Raw genomic sequence first — 15,530 nt, forward strand, 5'->3', positions numbered from 1 at the left:
CATGTTATGGAAATAATTTGCTAAAACACTGATCTGGCTCTCCAGTAGAATTCTGGAGAATGTGCTGTTCCCTCCTCCCCCCATCTTTCTATATGAAGAAGCAAAAGAGATTATAGTCCAATTGCCATCTTCCATTACCCAAAGGAGGATCACAGAAAAGAGCCACTTCTTCTCAGAGGCGCCAAGAGATCCCTAGTTGTGAATTTTTAACAGGAGAAATTCCAGTTGGGCGCAAGGGAAAATTCTTTCTAGAGAGAGTTAAATAGTGGGACATGGGAAGAGAGAGTGGAATCTCCGTCCATGGTGACTTCTAAAGTTTGACTGAACAAGGCCTCGAGCAGCCTGATACACATCCAGAGCGGTCCTTTGGATGAGCAGGAGGTTGGAATAGTTTACCTCCAGAGACCTCTTTCAAGACAAGGCTTTCTGTGGCTCTGTGCTGGTTGATTTTGGTAATTCTTAATCTCCACTGTCTAGCTATCTCTGACCAGCTAAGTGCTGCCTGTTTGACCAGTTGATCTTTAAAATCCATGTGCATGTGTAGGCATGCACACACTCGGTCCTGTTCGCTCTGTGCAGTTTCTCTTTTTACGTACTTGGATGGCACAGATGTCTTCAGTGTCAGCTCAGGTGGCTTCTGTGCTGACATGTCTAGTCTTAAACAGTGGAATCAATTCTGCCAGGCCATAGGCTTGGCTTTACAGTATTTTCCAAAAAATGTCAGAGCAGGGAAGGGAAGGACTACTTCCTTCCATTTCCTCCACACACGCCACACTCCCCCCTTCGGCACCTCATCTCGGCTTGAAATGTGAAGTGAATCTGAAGGATTCTACTGTTCCCTAGAGCATGTCATTATCCATTTGAAGGAACCTAGCAGGTGAAGCTAATATATAAGGAGCATTTCTTTTTTTCCGACTCTCTCAAATGCACACAGTTGTGGATGTTTGTACTCAACAGAACCAGTGTGAAATTCAGTCACAGCCACAGCATGTGTTCCAATTTTCCAGGGAAACTTTCTCCCAGCTGTGAGTTAACCCTTTCACCACTCTTCTTTCTGCCTCTCCAGCATTTTGGAAAATTTCAGTGAGCACTTTCTGTGACCAGGGAAGCTTTGAGAGCTGAAAGAAGTATTAGATCTCAGTGGTCGTACTGGGAAAGGAAATAAGATTAAGTAAGGGTGGATGTTGATATGATGTATGCAGGAGATTATTTTTTTTTTTAATTAGTTTCTTTAAACCAATTGAGACACTTTTGCAAACTTGTTACACAATCCCAGCACCCCTCCATTTTTGCCGTATGCTAGTGACAAATCTACACTGAAGTTAAACTGCTGCCAGTAGTCTGTAGGTGTAGCTTGCCTACTGTGAGAGCTGCCATGCTTTGCAAAGGCTCTTACCCAAGTAAATCTGTGTTCATCTTGGGAGTTTTGCCATTCTAACTCCTAGGCTTAAATTACATTCTTGGGGAGATGGTACAGATGCTCTATTGACCGGGGCTAAAGGATGTGCCTTCCCCCTCCACCTCCTAAGCAGACTGTTGTGCTAAGAGTGAGGGTTTCTTTCCTGTTTGTGGAAGGAATCTTCTTGTGGGTATATTCTTGTTTCAGTTTTGCAATCACTTATTAAGAGACCAGTTATAATGAGGAATAAATGTGTTTGACTTTATTTCTCTGCATGAGAAAAGCACGTCTTAAATCATATTTTTTGAGTTATTGGTATGTCCTCATGTAAAAAAAGGAAGCTTCCCATCAGTGTATAAAACGAGCCTGCTGACTTTCCCTCAAGAGAGAATGTATTTTACATTCCTAGATTCAAAATTCTAATGTTACTGTGGTGAACAACACTCATCTGTAATGTCTAGTAAAGTGATTCCAAATCACTCAACAGTGTTGAGTCATATTTTACACCACTCTTTGAAAGAGCATTGTCACAAATGTGGAAAATAATGCATACTCAGCACTGCTCATAACAATCATCATGAGGCAGAGAGTGAGTAAAATACTCAGTTGTAGAGGGAACGTGGTACTTTGTAGTACGCTGTCTTCAGCTGCGCTTTCTCTTTGGCCATATTAAGTTATGTTGTGGTTTCCTTTGCCTGCTGCTGCTCTTTTCACTCATTTCTCTACTTGGATTCTTTTTGTACTGTGATTCAGTCCTTCACAGAGCAGGAAAATGACATCTTCAGACTGCCTGCTGCCACATCACAGCAGTTTCAGTTGGAAACTTAAAAGCTGAAGCAGGTGCTGGAAACTCTATTCTCCCTTTGGTCTGATTCATTGAGTGCCAGCCTTCAGCTGAAGAACGGGGAGGAGAATTGATTTTGTGACTAAAATCTTGGACTGATTAATATTTGCAGTGCTTCAAACAGTAGTGTGAAGGCTCCGTAAATTAACTCTAAACTTTGTGGAGCTTGAGGTGGTTGCAGTGCAACTAAAGGGAATTGTTCTAGGTCTGAAGTTGTGACTCGAGACCAAGGTGCTGTTTATTTGATGACAATATCTGCAGCAGATGCCATACCTTTTTAAGAGAAGACAGGAGCAACATGTTCTGTTTCTGCTAGCTTTCTGGAAGTCCCTAAATTTGGTAAACTGTGGGGGTTTTGGAGTTTTTTCTTCAGTCACAGCCCGAGTCTGCAGCTTCTTTTTAGAAGACCAATTTAGAAAATCATTAATGTTTTCTAGGGATAATTCTGGAATGAGCTCCTGCTTTGTATTTCATTATTGCTGGCACTAACCAGTAGATGTGGGAAGGGAAACTCTTTACTTGGTGAATGTCAGAGTGGCTGTATTAGCGAGGAACAACACCAGACGGGCTTTTGTTTCTGGTAAGCACAAGGAAGAATTGGAATAATTGAGGTAGGAAGAGACCTCTGGAGGTCATCTGCTCCAAACCCCTGCTGAAAACAGGACCAGCTTGGAGGTGAGATTCAGCCATCTGAATTCTGAGTATCTCCAGGGATGGAGCTCCCACAACTTCTCTGAGCAAACTGTTCTGGTGTTTGACCACCCTTCTTCAGAAAATGTCTTTCGCAGGATCTCATTGGCATTTCCCTTATTGCAGCTTGTGTCCACTGCCTCTCATAGTCTTCTTCCATTGCTTTATTCCTATTAGAAGAGACTCTCTTCCTAACAGTATGAGGAAATACAAGAATGAAGAGTCATTCTGGCATGTTGGGACTAGGTTAGAGACTTTTTCAAATGCTGTTTGGGAGAAGAGGCACAAAGAGTGCTTGCTTCTGCTGTGGGCTTTTTCAAGGGCTAGTTTTGATTAGGATAGTGTTATCCCTGTAAACACACATTTCTTGACCTAGAGCGTGTAATAACAGTAACAGTTGTGGTATAACAGCAAGCACTGAGTCTTAAATAAGATTATCAGTTGAATTTGGATGTTTGGTTCTAAACCTTGATCTAAAAATTGCAGTACTCTTTGAATGCAGTACATTTACTTCTCTGGTTTATCACTCAGCATTGACAGGTGGAAGCAGTGCTAGGAGCAGAAAAACCCACAGCTGATTAAAGGGTGTCTGAGGAATTATTTTTGTAATGCTGAGCAGGCATAAGAGTTTAAAGTATTTTGAAAGGTTTATCTTTAGACAGTGCTTAGTTATTAGTCTTAGCCGTTTTGGAAACCTAATTGAGACATTACAGACCAAAACCTTTCTGAAGGAGCCCTGTATTCTCGTGTCTCGATAGTCTGCATCAGGACTTACATGTAGGTAGTTTTCAGAGCAAGCCCTAGCTCGCGCATTGTTTCCACTTGTTACTGGAGAGCACTGAAAGAGTTAAAGTGAAACATCATTTGGGTTTCTTTTAACCATGCTTAACAGGAATAACTTTTGCTTCTGCTCATCACTGATCCTCTTGTCTGTTACTTTTTTTTTTTTTTTGTTGAAAACATTCTTTTAATTCAGTGTGATAAAACATCCGTTATTTGTAAGTTGATTGAGCATAAAGTATTTCATTATAAAATGGTCATCCATCACTGGAGGCTGGGGGCTGCAAAAAACATTAACTGTGCACTTTTGGCTGGAATGCAGCTTCGCCAGAATAATGCAGTTTCTGTGTAAAGTATGCAGCATAAAAAAATCAACTGTTCAGGAAAACAGGTGCTTGCCTTGCTGTCCCAGAGCTTTGGGATTTCATCCTAAGTTTTTGGAAGGGCTCTTGAAGTCCTTCTGTTACCTAGAATCACTTTCTGATTTTAAGCACTGGCCTCAAAGCTGAAAAAAATGCTGCTCTCTGTGACGTGGTTTCGTTCTGACAAGGCTGTGAGAATTTACTAGCTGTTTAACTGCTGCTTTTTAGAAAATGATGTATGTTTTCTTCCCCTCATTCATTAGCTCCTCTGAAATGTAAGTCGCCTTTATTTTTTTTTAATAAAGTTTTTTAACACCCTAGAAGTGAGTGGCCAGGCACTGCTAAATTGTTTCTAGATGTGAATCCAGTATGTCCCTGTTAATTTGCTTGATACTTCACAAACTGAACTACTGTTTTTCTTTGTGATGGATTATAAAGATTATTTTGATCTTAACTTCTGTTACACAGTGCTTATCATTTCCCTAAGTATGAACTTGAAAAATAGCATCATTCACCAAGAGTCTTAACTTTGGGTTTTGGGGAAACATGGGATGATAGGGCAGGAAGTCCTTATTGGATTGCTATTACTGTAAGCTGCTTTTTTGAGATTATTTCCAGGTAATCTAAATGCACAGCACTTAAAAAGGCAAAAAGGCCCCCTTTTCATATGAGGAATGGAAGCAAAGATGAAGTTTTTTTTCCAGGTCTTGGGAACAAACGCTGTCAAAGTATAGTGGTTCCATCCCAGAGGTCATGGCCGCAGAAATGCTAGGGGTGAGAGGTTAAAGCAGAGTTGTGTCCACTGACCTGTTCAGTGTGTGTTGTGTATTTCAGTTCGAGAGCCAGGCTGCATTGTGCCGTAAGGGAAGGAAAGAGGGATTGAAGGAGCCTACATAAGTGTGTGAACCAGGGGCTGGCTTGAACAAACAGCTTTGTGTATCTGTGTGAGTTGAAGTTTTGTGCTGTGCTGTTGCTTTTAGATAGCTCTTGCTGGACACTGTGTAGTCAGTGATGGCCTTTATAAAGTTAGGACAGGATTGCTCAGTAGAGCTTCTGAAGCAGTCTAGTTGTTTCTTCTATTATGGGCATCTACCTGATCAAAAATATTATCAATAGACTATAATAGAGCTATTTGGTACTTTCTTAGAGACTGTAAGCAGTAATTTTTTTCTAAGATATAGTGCTCGTGGTCTGTATACCAAGTAGTTACTCATATTTCTTATACAATCCGCTGCTCAGGATACCGGTTGTCATCTGTTAAATGACTGCTTCAGAGAAGCTGATGCAACAGGGAGCAGGAGCATGGATTGCTAATGTCAAGCCATACTGTACCTGAATCTTTATTTGGTGTTTGCAGTCTTCCTGGGAGAGAAATGAGCTGTCGGTATACACATGGACCCTTTCTGCCTTGAAAAACTTTGTCTAAATTGGTAATGGTAAGGATGTGAGTGGAAAAATTTTGTCCCAGTTTGCAGCTAGTCATTCGCCGAAGATGTTGCAGAGGGAGCTTAGACTCAGTCTGGTGCTTCAGAGTATCATGTTGCCTTGTGGAAATAGTGGCATTCATAGGCTACCTGTACTTGTGTGTGTTCTGCAAGACTAGCATCAGTAGGATTTGCAGCACTGTTTAGACCTCCTGATGGAAATCACATCAAAATCACAGAGAAGTTTCTAGAACTGGGTAAAGCACAATGTGTAATATGAAAATCCTAAAATTCTTCAATTTTTGTCACATCAGCTTCTTCAGACAGTGCAAGTGGAACAAAATCAGTAGTATTTAACGTTACAGGCTATAAGAAAAAAAGTATTCTTGGCAAGTTTCCTTGACCAAAACAATCCTAGCTTTGGTTTAAGAATAGCCAATTCCATAACCTCACCAGCAAAGGTCATCTCTAACCAGGGAACAGGTAGTTCCTAAATGGCACCAAAGTTTTGCTGCTTAGAAGAGGAATCCTTCCAAACTACCTGTACATTTTATCTGCTGAAGGCACATAATTCCTACCTAAATTAAGTATATAGATTCTGAGTCTGGAAGAACAGGCAGAATAGGAATCAACAAATACTTTTTCACTTCTCACCTGTTAATAAACTTTGCTTTTTCCTTTTGTGGTGGTGCTTTGACCCTAGTAATTAATGGGGTGTGTTAATGGAGGCTGAATTATTGTCATCATAGTCAGTATAATGCTTAGGCTCCCAGCTGGCAGAGAAAGTAATTGCTTGTATGTTCCTCTGCCCAGGCTGCAATAAAGGCAGATAATTTTTTATGAACATTTGAAATCCCTTCATTTCTTCACATAGATTTTTAGGTCATTTTGATTCTTCACACTTATTTCATTGTTTTACAGCTGATGCATGATTCTAGGACATGGAAAAAGTTTATTTAATGGAGTTGGGGACTTACATAATATTGTTTCCATGATGCCCATTTTAAGATACATCCTATTTTGTGGTCACTGAAGTTGAATTGCATTCATAGATCTCTTCAGCTGCAGAAACTGTAAATGAGTGTTAAATCTGCTTCCCATCATGTACTATCAGCACCTTTTATCTGTAGGTCACTCTGGTACATAGCAGTATGCAGATACTAATTTCTTTCCCAAGTTCATTCTCAAGAATGTGATATTCATTTATTTTCATCATTCTAGGAATTGAGCTGCCTTTCAATGGAGGCAGTCTTAATTTCTGTTTGTATGTGTACACAGATTACTGATTGCTTCATATATTGCTGGCAGGCAAAGGGGAGAAGTTGCTTAATGTTTCTACTGTTGCAATGTCTTAAGGCAACAGTTGGATTGACGGCCACCAGGCCAGTCTCTTCTCCCTTTTGCTTCTCTTCTCTTTCCCCTCCAGTAGGTTTGAAACTAAGATTCCCACAATGTTTCACACCCTGCTCTCCCTGAGGCTTCCATTTTGTATCTGTGGTAACTTAGTGTGTTTGTTCTTGAGCTCTGGGCAACTGTGTTTTGCCATTAGCACATGGGAATTTTACTTCGTGGTAATGACATGGCGAAGCACCATGTCTCCTAGATTAGTTCAGGTTGGATAGAAGAATTTGTGTAAATCATAACAGCAAGGTACCTTAAACCTTTGAGAGATTTTGTCATTAAAAGATTCTCTTTCCTCTTGGGCCATCAGGCTTTTCTTCATTTCATTCTTTGGATTTTGTCTGTCTCACTGATGCTTTTTAGAGTCTCCGGCAACACAAGAAATGCCTTGCCTTGTTTGGGATTTCTTGTTCTTCAGTTTCCTTTTAATTTTTCCCCTTGGCACTCATGGGCTTCCCTTGAGGAAGAGGTAAACAGAACGGGGTAACATCCAGACAGCTAATTGATGATAAAACTGTAATCTTTTTCTCCAGCCCCTTAGAAGTAGTGAAGCTTTCCTTTTCACAACATGGTGAATTTGCAGTGAGAGAGCTATTCATAGCATGGTAGACACACAAAGCTGTGGAGAATTACTGTGCTTTAAAATACCAGGGAAGAAGTTTTAATTTCTCCTGGGCTTTTAAATTGCCTACTTAGTTTGGGCCTGGTACCGTGCAAGACGTGTAAAATATCATAGTGAAGCAAGTCCAGTGACTGAATAGAGTTCTGTAGAGTGTCACAACCTAATTGCTCTTCCTTCGACATGTGCCAATTTCTTTTAGAGAGAAAAAAGAGTGCTTAAACTTGACACACATCAAACTTGTGCTGTCAGTGAGATGGACAGATCAGTCCATCCTCTGGACTTGGCAGTGTGCAATGCAATTCCCCATAGGTTTCATTTAGCCTAGTCGGGCTTGTTAGAGTGGCCATGCTCTCTCTCTTGTATTAGGAGGGAACCTTGGGAAACCTGGCCCGAATTCACAGCAGCAGCAAGATCAATAACTATCAGCGTTTGGTCAAGGGCAGATGAATTTGTCATGGGATGACTGCTTTTTGCTTTGGTTTAGTTTGGTTTAGCAATTTCATTTAGAGTTGAATGTCACTGGATCAGAGGAGTGCCTGTGGGTTCTGAAGTTCAGAGCTGATGCGGGTTCATTGCAAGAACTGGCTGTTGTCATGTGTGTGCTGATTTTCTGTAAGAAGTCTTTCAAAACTATTTCAGCTGGTTTTAAAAGGAGGCAAAAGGTGATGCTTACCTGCATTTCACTCACCCCACTGTTATGGAATGGTTTGGGGTTTTTTTTAAGCAATTAAGCTTACTGAAGGACTTTTTCCTTGTAGGTGTATGGGAAGGTTGATTTCTCTTCCCTGGAAGTTGTTCAAAGCTTTGTGTTAAGTAACTTCCACCCCTGGGGGAAAAAAAACCCAAAACCTTCAGAAAGGATAAGATCTCAAATCATATTTTTTTAGAGCTACTGAGGAGTTCAGTTTTCTGGAGTAGGATTAGGTGCAATTACAATTGGCACTAAGAGTTTAGACCTTGCATCTGTCTGAAAAAGCCACAAAAATTGTTGTATATTCCAGAACCTATCAGAGGTTCACGTCAGCTGTATTCTCCCATCTCCTTTCCCTGAGAGCAATCAGCTTCTCTGTAATGGAGATCAAAATTTATTTAAGTAATCCTGAATTTGCATCTGTGGCTTTACAAACCATGGGTCTTGATCTAACCTTTCTCTGGCATGTGCTGGCATAATTGGGTGTTGCTGTAGTGCTCATCTTCTAGTATGATGTAGGAGGAAGGGTTTCTAGAAAACAAGGATGGATTAGTATTGAAATTACACTTAAAGGTATATAGGTATTGCTGTTCACACTGGTAATCAACATGCTCGTGGGAGACCAATTTGGAAACAGTAAGCTTTTACTATATAATTGATTTGTGTGCTTTCAGAGGTATTCAGTTTACAGGGTGGGAGGAAATACTCTAGGATTTGTAGCAAAGTCTTCTTCTGGTGACCTTCAACCTTGCTGTACCAAATTATCCCTCGGTTCACTTTCAGAGCTGCTGTTCTTTTGAAGCAGAGCCTTTTGAAAACATCTTCTGACTAATACGTGTCAACCATAGCTCAGAAAAAAAGTTTGTCAAGATGCAATTATTTCCATCTCTGCTGTCTGCTCAGTGCTAAGAAATAAGGGCAGAGTTAAACAACCTTAACTTCTGAAATAAGGTGCTATCCCAACAGCTTGCATTGGCAATCTGTATGACTGGTGTTTAAAAATTCAAGAAGTGAGTAGTCATGCACTTTGTGTAGCTCCATACTTCCTGTTGATGGCATTCATTTTCCTTGTGAATGAAATGAGTATCTTCTACTTCTCATAATATCACTCTCTCTGGAACAGAATACTACGGCTGGGTGAAAAGCGCTTGGAATAACACTGGAGAGACAGCTGGAGTTTTCAGTGTAAATTTGGCTGAAGATACTCTAGCAAGTACCTGCATATGAACAAATGCTCAGGAGTTTTTTAATGGGCAGTCAGAACAGCTGAATTTGAAGCATGGCATCAGGTGAAACCCCTGATAACTAATTGCTAACACTGGTGGGACTGTCAGTGCTCCTGCTTTGCAGGTAGATGTAAATAATTTCTATAGGAGTATATTTCAGTTGAGTTTATGCCACCCTGCACAGAGGATAACAAGTCAAATGCTCAGTATGCATTCTGTCACCCTTCCCCAAAATAAAAATCTCAGTTCTGAGGGGTGTTTGAGATTGTGGCACTGTGGAACAATCATTTGTTAAAGTCATGTTTAATGAAAGGGAGATAAACACATGAAGCTGGAGTGTGACAAATGAAAGCATTTGTGCCATTGTAATGAAATTAGGCAAACAGAACAGGCTTGACAGCTCTGGGTTCCCCCTGTCAAACTGCATTTGTAATTCTAGCCTTGCATTCATGTGTGGCTGTGAATGGCACTGTTTCCCTGTTGATATGGTGGGCCTGGGCCCGTGATGACCACTTCAATTCACAGGGAATTAGCTTTGAAGAGTATATTTTACAGGCATACTGAGAAGGATGCAGTTAATTCTCACTACTTCTTCATTAGCTTGAATAATCCTTAATTTTGGGCCTTTGTTTACTTTTATCATAAGTAAAGCTTTTGGTAACACTTATAGTGAAGTATTGATTTCAGAAATACACAAAGCTTGCTTCCACACATCCCCACAGTGAGCTTGTATGCTGTCGTGCAATCCCAGCAGCCTTTTAAAATAGCTTGCAGTATTTATGCGTTCTGGAAACTAGGATGTAGGCTCCTGGCTCCTCAGCTTCTCCCTAGCTGTCAGAATTCAGTTCTCTTCGTCTGTTAAGAGCTCAGTCTGGGGTAAGACAATGATATTTTGGGGAACCTGTAGAGAATGTTAGCTGGCTACTCTTTTTGATGACCTCTTATTTATCAGGTTTAGTGGACATCACTATTTTCAGAAAGTAGGACTAGAGATTTTTCTGATCACAGTAGCTGCTAGGTCAGGCTGTGTAAGTAAGCAATCTGTTCTCATTTCAGGTATTAAAATCTCTAGAAATGTACGACACATTACACCATATTGTAAGGGCTGGTCTAGACCTTGCAAGAAAACCAAGACTAAAACAATAACAAAAGCCCCTTGGGGGAAGAGATGTCAGCGGAGTCGTTTCAGTTGAAACCTTGACTATACCAGGACTGTGCAGGGCGGAACATGCATTCAGGAACAAATGGATGTGGATCATCTAGCTTAGTTTTTTTACACTTATTACTCTACATTAATTGGCCATTAATGAAATGGAGTTAAATATTGGACTAAACTTCCTAACTAAAACAACTCATGGCATGTCTTTCAGTGCAGGTGCATAGTGTGTTCCAGTCAGTCTGGAGAATTTGTTTTTGGACTGGTGAAACATGCGCCCTCTCTGCTCGTCAGCTGTAGAGCTGCTGAAATTGTAGTTTTGTCAAGGGACCTAGAACCAATATGCATATACTGTTCTGTGGCTGTTGCCTAACTGACACTATGTAAAGCAAATTCAAGCTCTGCAAATACGTTAGAGAAACAAGTTACTGTAGTTCTATTTGTTAGATTTGTTAATCTCTAAAATAACCAATGTAGGACTATCTCAAAGGTATTTCTCCTTTCCCTGTGATCCTGCATTTTAATCTGGGTGAGTTTAAACCAGTACTTATTCCAGCAGTTAAGACTTCTAGAAATCTTTTTGAAAATCTGAAGAGTATGGTTACTCAATACTTCTACCTGATTTTAAAAGGCAAGTACAATTTTGTCCTTTTTCCGTGTAACTTTTCTTCTAACTTACTGAAAGAGACTGCAGAGACTTCTCACCCTTGGGTAAAAAGACCAAATGTTTTGGGCTTGGGTGAGAATAAAGCACATATAAAATCATGTAGGCCAGAAAAGCAGTCTTTGCAGAAAGTGTTTTTGAGGGCAAACCCTTTGGTTTAGTTTAGTTTAGTAATTTTATTTATAGTTAGACAAAGCAATTGCTGCTACCTCAGTTTTCTGTGGCATAAACTCAGTTATCTCCTAGGCAGGAATCCTGAAGATTTCTGCTCTGTTATAGTGCTGTCTTTGTCTTTTTCCCACCTTAAGAAGAAAAGAGAATGCCTGTTCATTGTACAGGTCGGTACGTAAGTAGGGAACATAATAGCACATGCTTGAAGCATTGTTCTTGTTTGAGCTCGTCTGCATGGGAGAGGTGCGTGGGATACGATTGAGACAGCCTTTCTGAAGGCTAGGCGTCCAAGGCCAACAGCTGCTGCATAAGAGGAGTCCAGGTCATGTGGTTTGGGTTGCAGTTGCCTGTCCTGGGGACAAATGATGTTGAAATAACTTGTCATAAACAATTTTTTCTCATTCATTTACTCTGATTCGGAACGCATAGCCGATCCTGATAAGAGTCATTCAGGAGTGAAGAGTTGAACTGCCAGAGAAAGCAGCTTATGTGAGCATTTTAGATCAGGAATGTGCCAACAGTGTGCTAACAATAAGAAAACTCTTCTGAGGGGGACCTGCTCCTGTACTTCAGGAGAAAGGGGATGCCGAAGGTCTGATGCAGCTTGTTTGCTGAAGTGCTAGAACGGCTGGATGGGATTGCTGAAATGGGAGTTAGGTGCTTAAACATGAATTATTTATCTTTATAGACGCGTGTGTCTAAGCGCAAATAAACCATAGGATGAATGAAGGAAAGTGCCGTGGTCTCCAAGGAATTCCATCCTCATATTAAAATTGCCAACCTGAAGAGTTGGCTTTTCTGATACACTACTTAAGATATTCTTTCTCTTCTCAATCTCCTGCATGACTTTGGGCTAGCTGAGCTTCTTTGGGGGTAGTGCTAGTGCTGGTCTCTTTGCTTCCCTGAAATTTCGTTGAAGGGACCTGTGTGAAAAGAATGGGAAGTTCTTTCCAGCTGATCCCCAAAGCAGCCCTGGCTCTTCATGTAAGGCTAAATCATGTTTTAATACAATTTTTCCCTAGCTTTGAGTAGATTGAAAAAGAAAGCTGCTTGTAGGAATCCCCAGTGAAATTTTGATTTCCTTGTAGACATTTGTTCAGTTCTTTCTCTAGTAATACCCTAGGCTGAGGTCATGCTTGCGGGGCTGGTGGGTTTTGGGGTGGGTTTTTTGGTTTAGGGGGTTCCAAGTTGAAAGTGGTTGCCTAAGCAGAGAACCATGCCGTGTTTTCTGGTTTAAATACCGAGAATGATATCTTGCTAGGAAACATACTTGGAAAAACAGCTCTATCAGCAGTTCTCAAGTCTGTCACTGGTTGTGGTTTCCTCACTTGTAATGCCTGAACCTGAATCTGGCAGAGAGAGAACCAGGGTTGAAAATCAGAACTACTTTTTTTTTTTTTTTTCTTTTTGAAAGTTTTTGTAGAAGTTCAAGTATTTACTTCCAAACATTCAATATTTACTTTATATAGCCTTTGTTTTGGCAAAGGAACTGTTAAAATGATAATTTATTTTACTGGCCTTTCTGAGGCTTGCTCTTTCGGGAGAGCATAGCATTGCCTTTACAGTTAGGTGCCAAAAAAGATCAAGGCTTTACGTAGTGTTACTTTCATGAAGTTTTAATTGGCTGAGCAGAACAATGCCCATTAAAGACTGTGGTCCTACCTTACCCAAGTATCGTGAAAAGAGTGTTATTCAGTTCCTGCTGTTCTGTGTTCTAGGTTAAACTTGGGGTCTGGTAGTAAAAGCTAGCATGGAGTGCACCTTGCACTTATAGTTACTGTTCTGAACGGGCTGGCAGGTTGGTTCTGAACACTGCCATGTTCAGTATAGAAGGCTATGAAAACCCTTCCAGGAGAGACCTTCTGAACTAACTTCGCTGAGCTCAATAGGAGAGTGTTAAAATAAAAGAATTGAGCTTTGAGTTTGTAAAATTGTTACTTGATGAAGAACTTCCAAGTAACTTTAGTGCCACTTTCAGATTCTGAACTGATACTTTAGCCAGTGAGAGTAATCTGTTTCAAGACAGGGTATAGTAAGAATAGCTACGGTATGAGTGTTTTTCTGTGCTCCCAGTTTTCCTATTGAAGCAAGCACTGCTACTGAGATTGAGTTCAGCTTTCAAAAGGGAGCCAGTGACCCCTGTAAGTCCTCAATGCCTGCAAATGCTGCCAGCAAGAAAAGCTCATTGTAGTAATCAAGTGAAGACTCCCCAGATGCAAACAACTAGCAGTGTGGCTGGTGTTCCACTGAAATTTAGATCCTTCGGACGGTAATCCTTTAGTGGCTAAGTCTTGCACTAAAAGTACTCTCTGTTTGATTACTATATTCTTCTTTATTTTTTTTTTCAGTATCACAGCACCAGCTATCCAGTCTGAAAGAGTTTTACAGCTTACACAGTCAGTTTCAGAGAGCTTAATATAAAATGCTGTGTTACCATAAAAGCTAGAGTCTTTGAATATCAGAGAAGCTGGCCAGAGTTGCTGTGTAATCAATAGTATGTCCCTAAATTAAATCCTAATTATGACAAACCATTTTGTGATCTTCATGTAAAGTGGGAATTTCAGTTAGACTGCAGGGGAATCTAATCTTTAACCACATCAATATTCACATTGAGAAAAATGAAAGAGAAAAAAATGAAACTCCTCCCCACTCTTGTAAAAGAAAATGTCTATTTGTTGTCCTGAAAATGGGGAGTGTGGTAACCTATGTATCCTCTGCTAGCAAGTTTGTCTTCAGAGCTGCACGGGTGGAATGAGACGATGTACATCTGTAGAAGTCCCATTTATTTTTACTAATCAAGGTGCAGCTTTTCCATCCTGGGGCTCACTGGGTAGAAGGAAGCTGGAGAAATTGACAGAATTATAATGCATTCTGTAGAAAGGATCAGCACTGGAAAGATGAGTTTTGAGTGTTGATCCCCAGTAGTCTTACTATATTTAATGTTGTCCAAGTGCTTGTGACCAGACAAGTGTTGTATAAAGCACACTTAAATAAATGTTGAAAGCATGTCTTACGATCCTCTGCATTTCTATGAACTATTAAGAGGTGACACAATTGTAATATCACACCAGGATATTATCTGACAAATTGGGGGACTTGTTCTTAAGCCAAAAAGATTGTATCATCACCTTCCTTTTAGCCTCTCATAAGTTAGTGGTGTCGGACTGATTTGAACTGGTGGCTGAATGGTAAGAGACTGCGTAATGATTCCCAAAGTTCCTCTTTTTTTAATAGCAGTTTTGCTTTAATTAACAGCAAAACTATTGTGCTTTGTTGCTCTCCATGGTCTTATCTATATAAAACAAAAAAAACACCCCACCCTGCATTGTTTTTCCTCCTTTGCTTCCTCACCATAATTTGTCACAGTTATGTTAATATGCTTTCTGATAGGCTTTTTACTTTGATATTTAAGGCTTTTCAATAGGAACTATGATAAAATGGAATTTCGCTTATCTTAGAATCAGGAGGGTTTGGATGTTTGAGTTTTTTCCTTAAATAAAATAATTGAGTTATGTTGGTAGGTAGGAAAGCGGCAGCTTGCCTAAGGATTCAGGAATTACAGGATTTTTTCTCCCCTGCCTCAGAGAAGCTCGTGTGCAATATTGGATCATCAAGAATATAAATGCCAGTGTTCCTGTGACACTAATAGCTATTAGACTTGTTAACTTTTATTAGGAATAAAGTGTAGGTTTTAGCAAGTTGAACCAAGTGTTTGTACTTAAATATTTTTAGTTTTAGGATTATCCAAGTTCCTTTTAATGTACTCTTCTTTGCCTGTGTACTGGCTGTATTGCGGTTACCTGCTTTTAAATGCTTTTTCTGCTAAGTCCCCCCTCAGGATTCCTCTGAGCTTGATTTCTTGTGTTGGGTTTTTTGTTTGGGGGTTTTGGTTTGGGTTTTTGGGGTGGGGTTGCTTTTTTGTCACTTTTTCTAGTTCTGTTTTTTTCCATTCCTATTTTTTCCTATTCTTTTCTGTATTTCTTTTTCTTTTCTTTTTTCTTTTTTTTCTTTTTTCCATTCCCAAAGCTTCCATTGATCATCTTGAAAAGTTTAGGATGCTTGTTAGCTGTTCTTTCTCCAGTTCAACAGCTCAGTGCATC

At 40.1% G+C, this 15,530-nt stretch overlaps 1 protein-coding gene across 9 annotated transcripts in view; it reads left to right on the forward strand.

Moving 5' to 3' along the window:
- GBF1 (golgi brefeldin A resistant guanine nucleotide exchange factor 1) overlaps window positions 1–15,530 on the forward strand; it is a 107,936-nt gene that overhangs the window by 46,500 nt on the left and 45,906 nt on the right. The gene's annotated exons all lie outside the window — the stretch shown is intronic.

Source organism: Strigops habroptila, chromosome 5 (assembly GCF_004027225.2).
Source record: "Strigops habroptila isolate Jane chromosome 5, bStrHab1.2.pri, whole genome shotgun sequence".
Classification (NCBI taxonomy): domain Eukaryota; kingdom Metazoa; phylum Chordata; class Aves; order Psittaciformes; family Psittacidae; genus Strigops; species Strigops habroptila.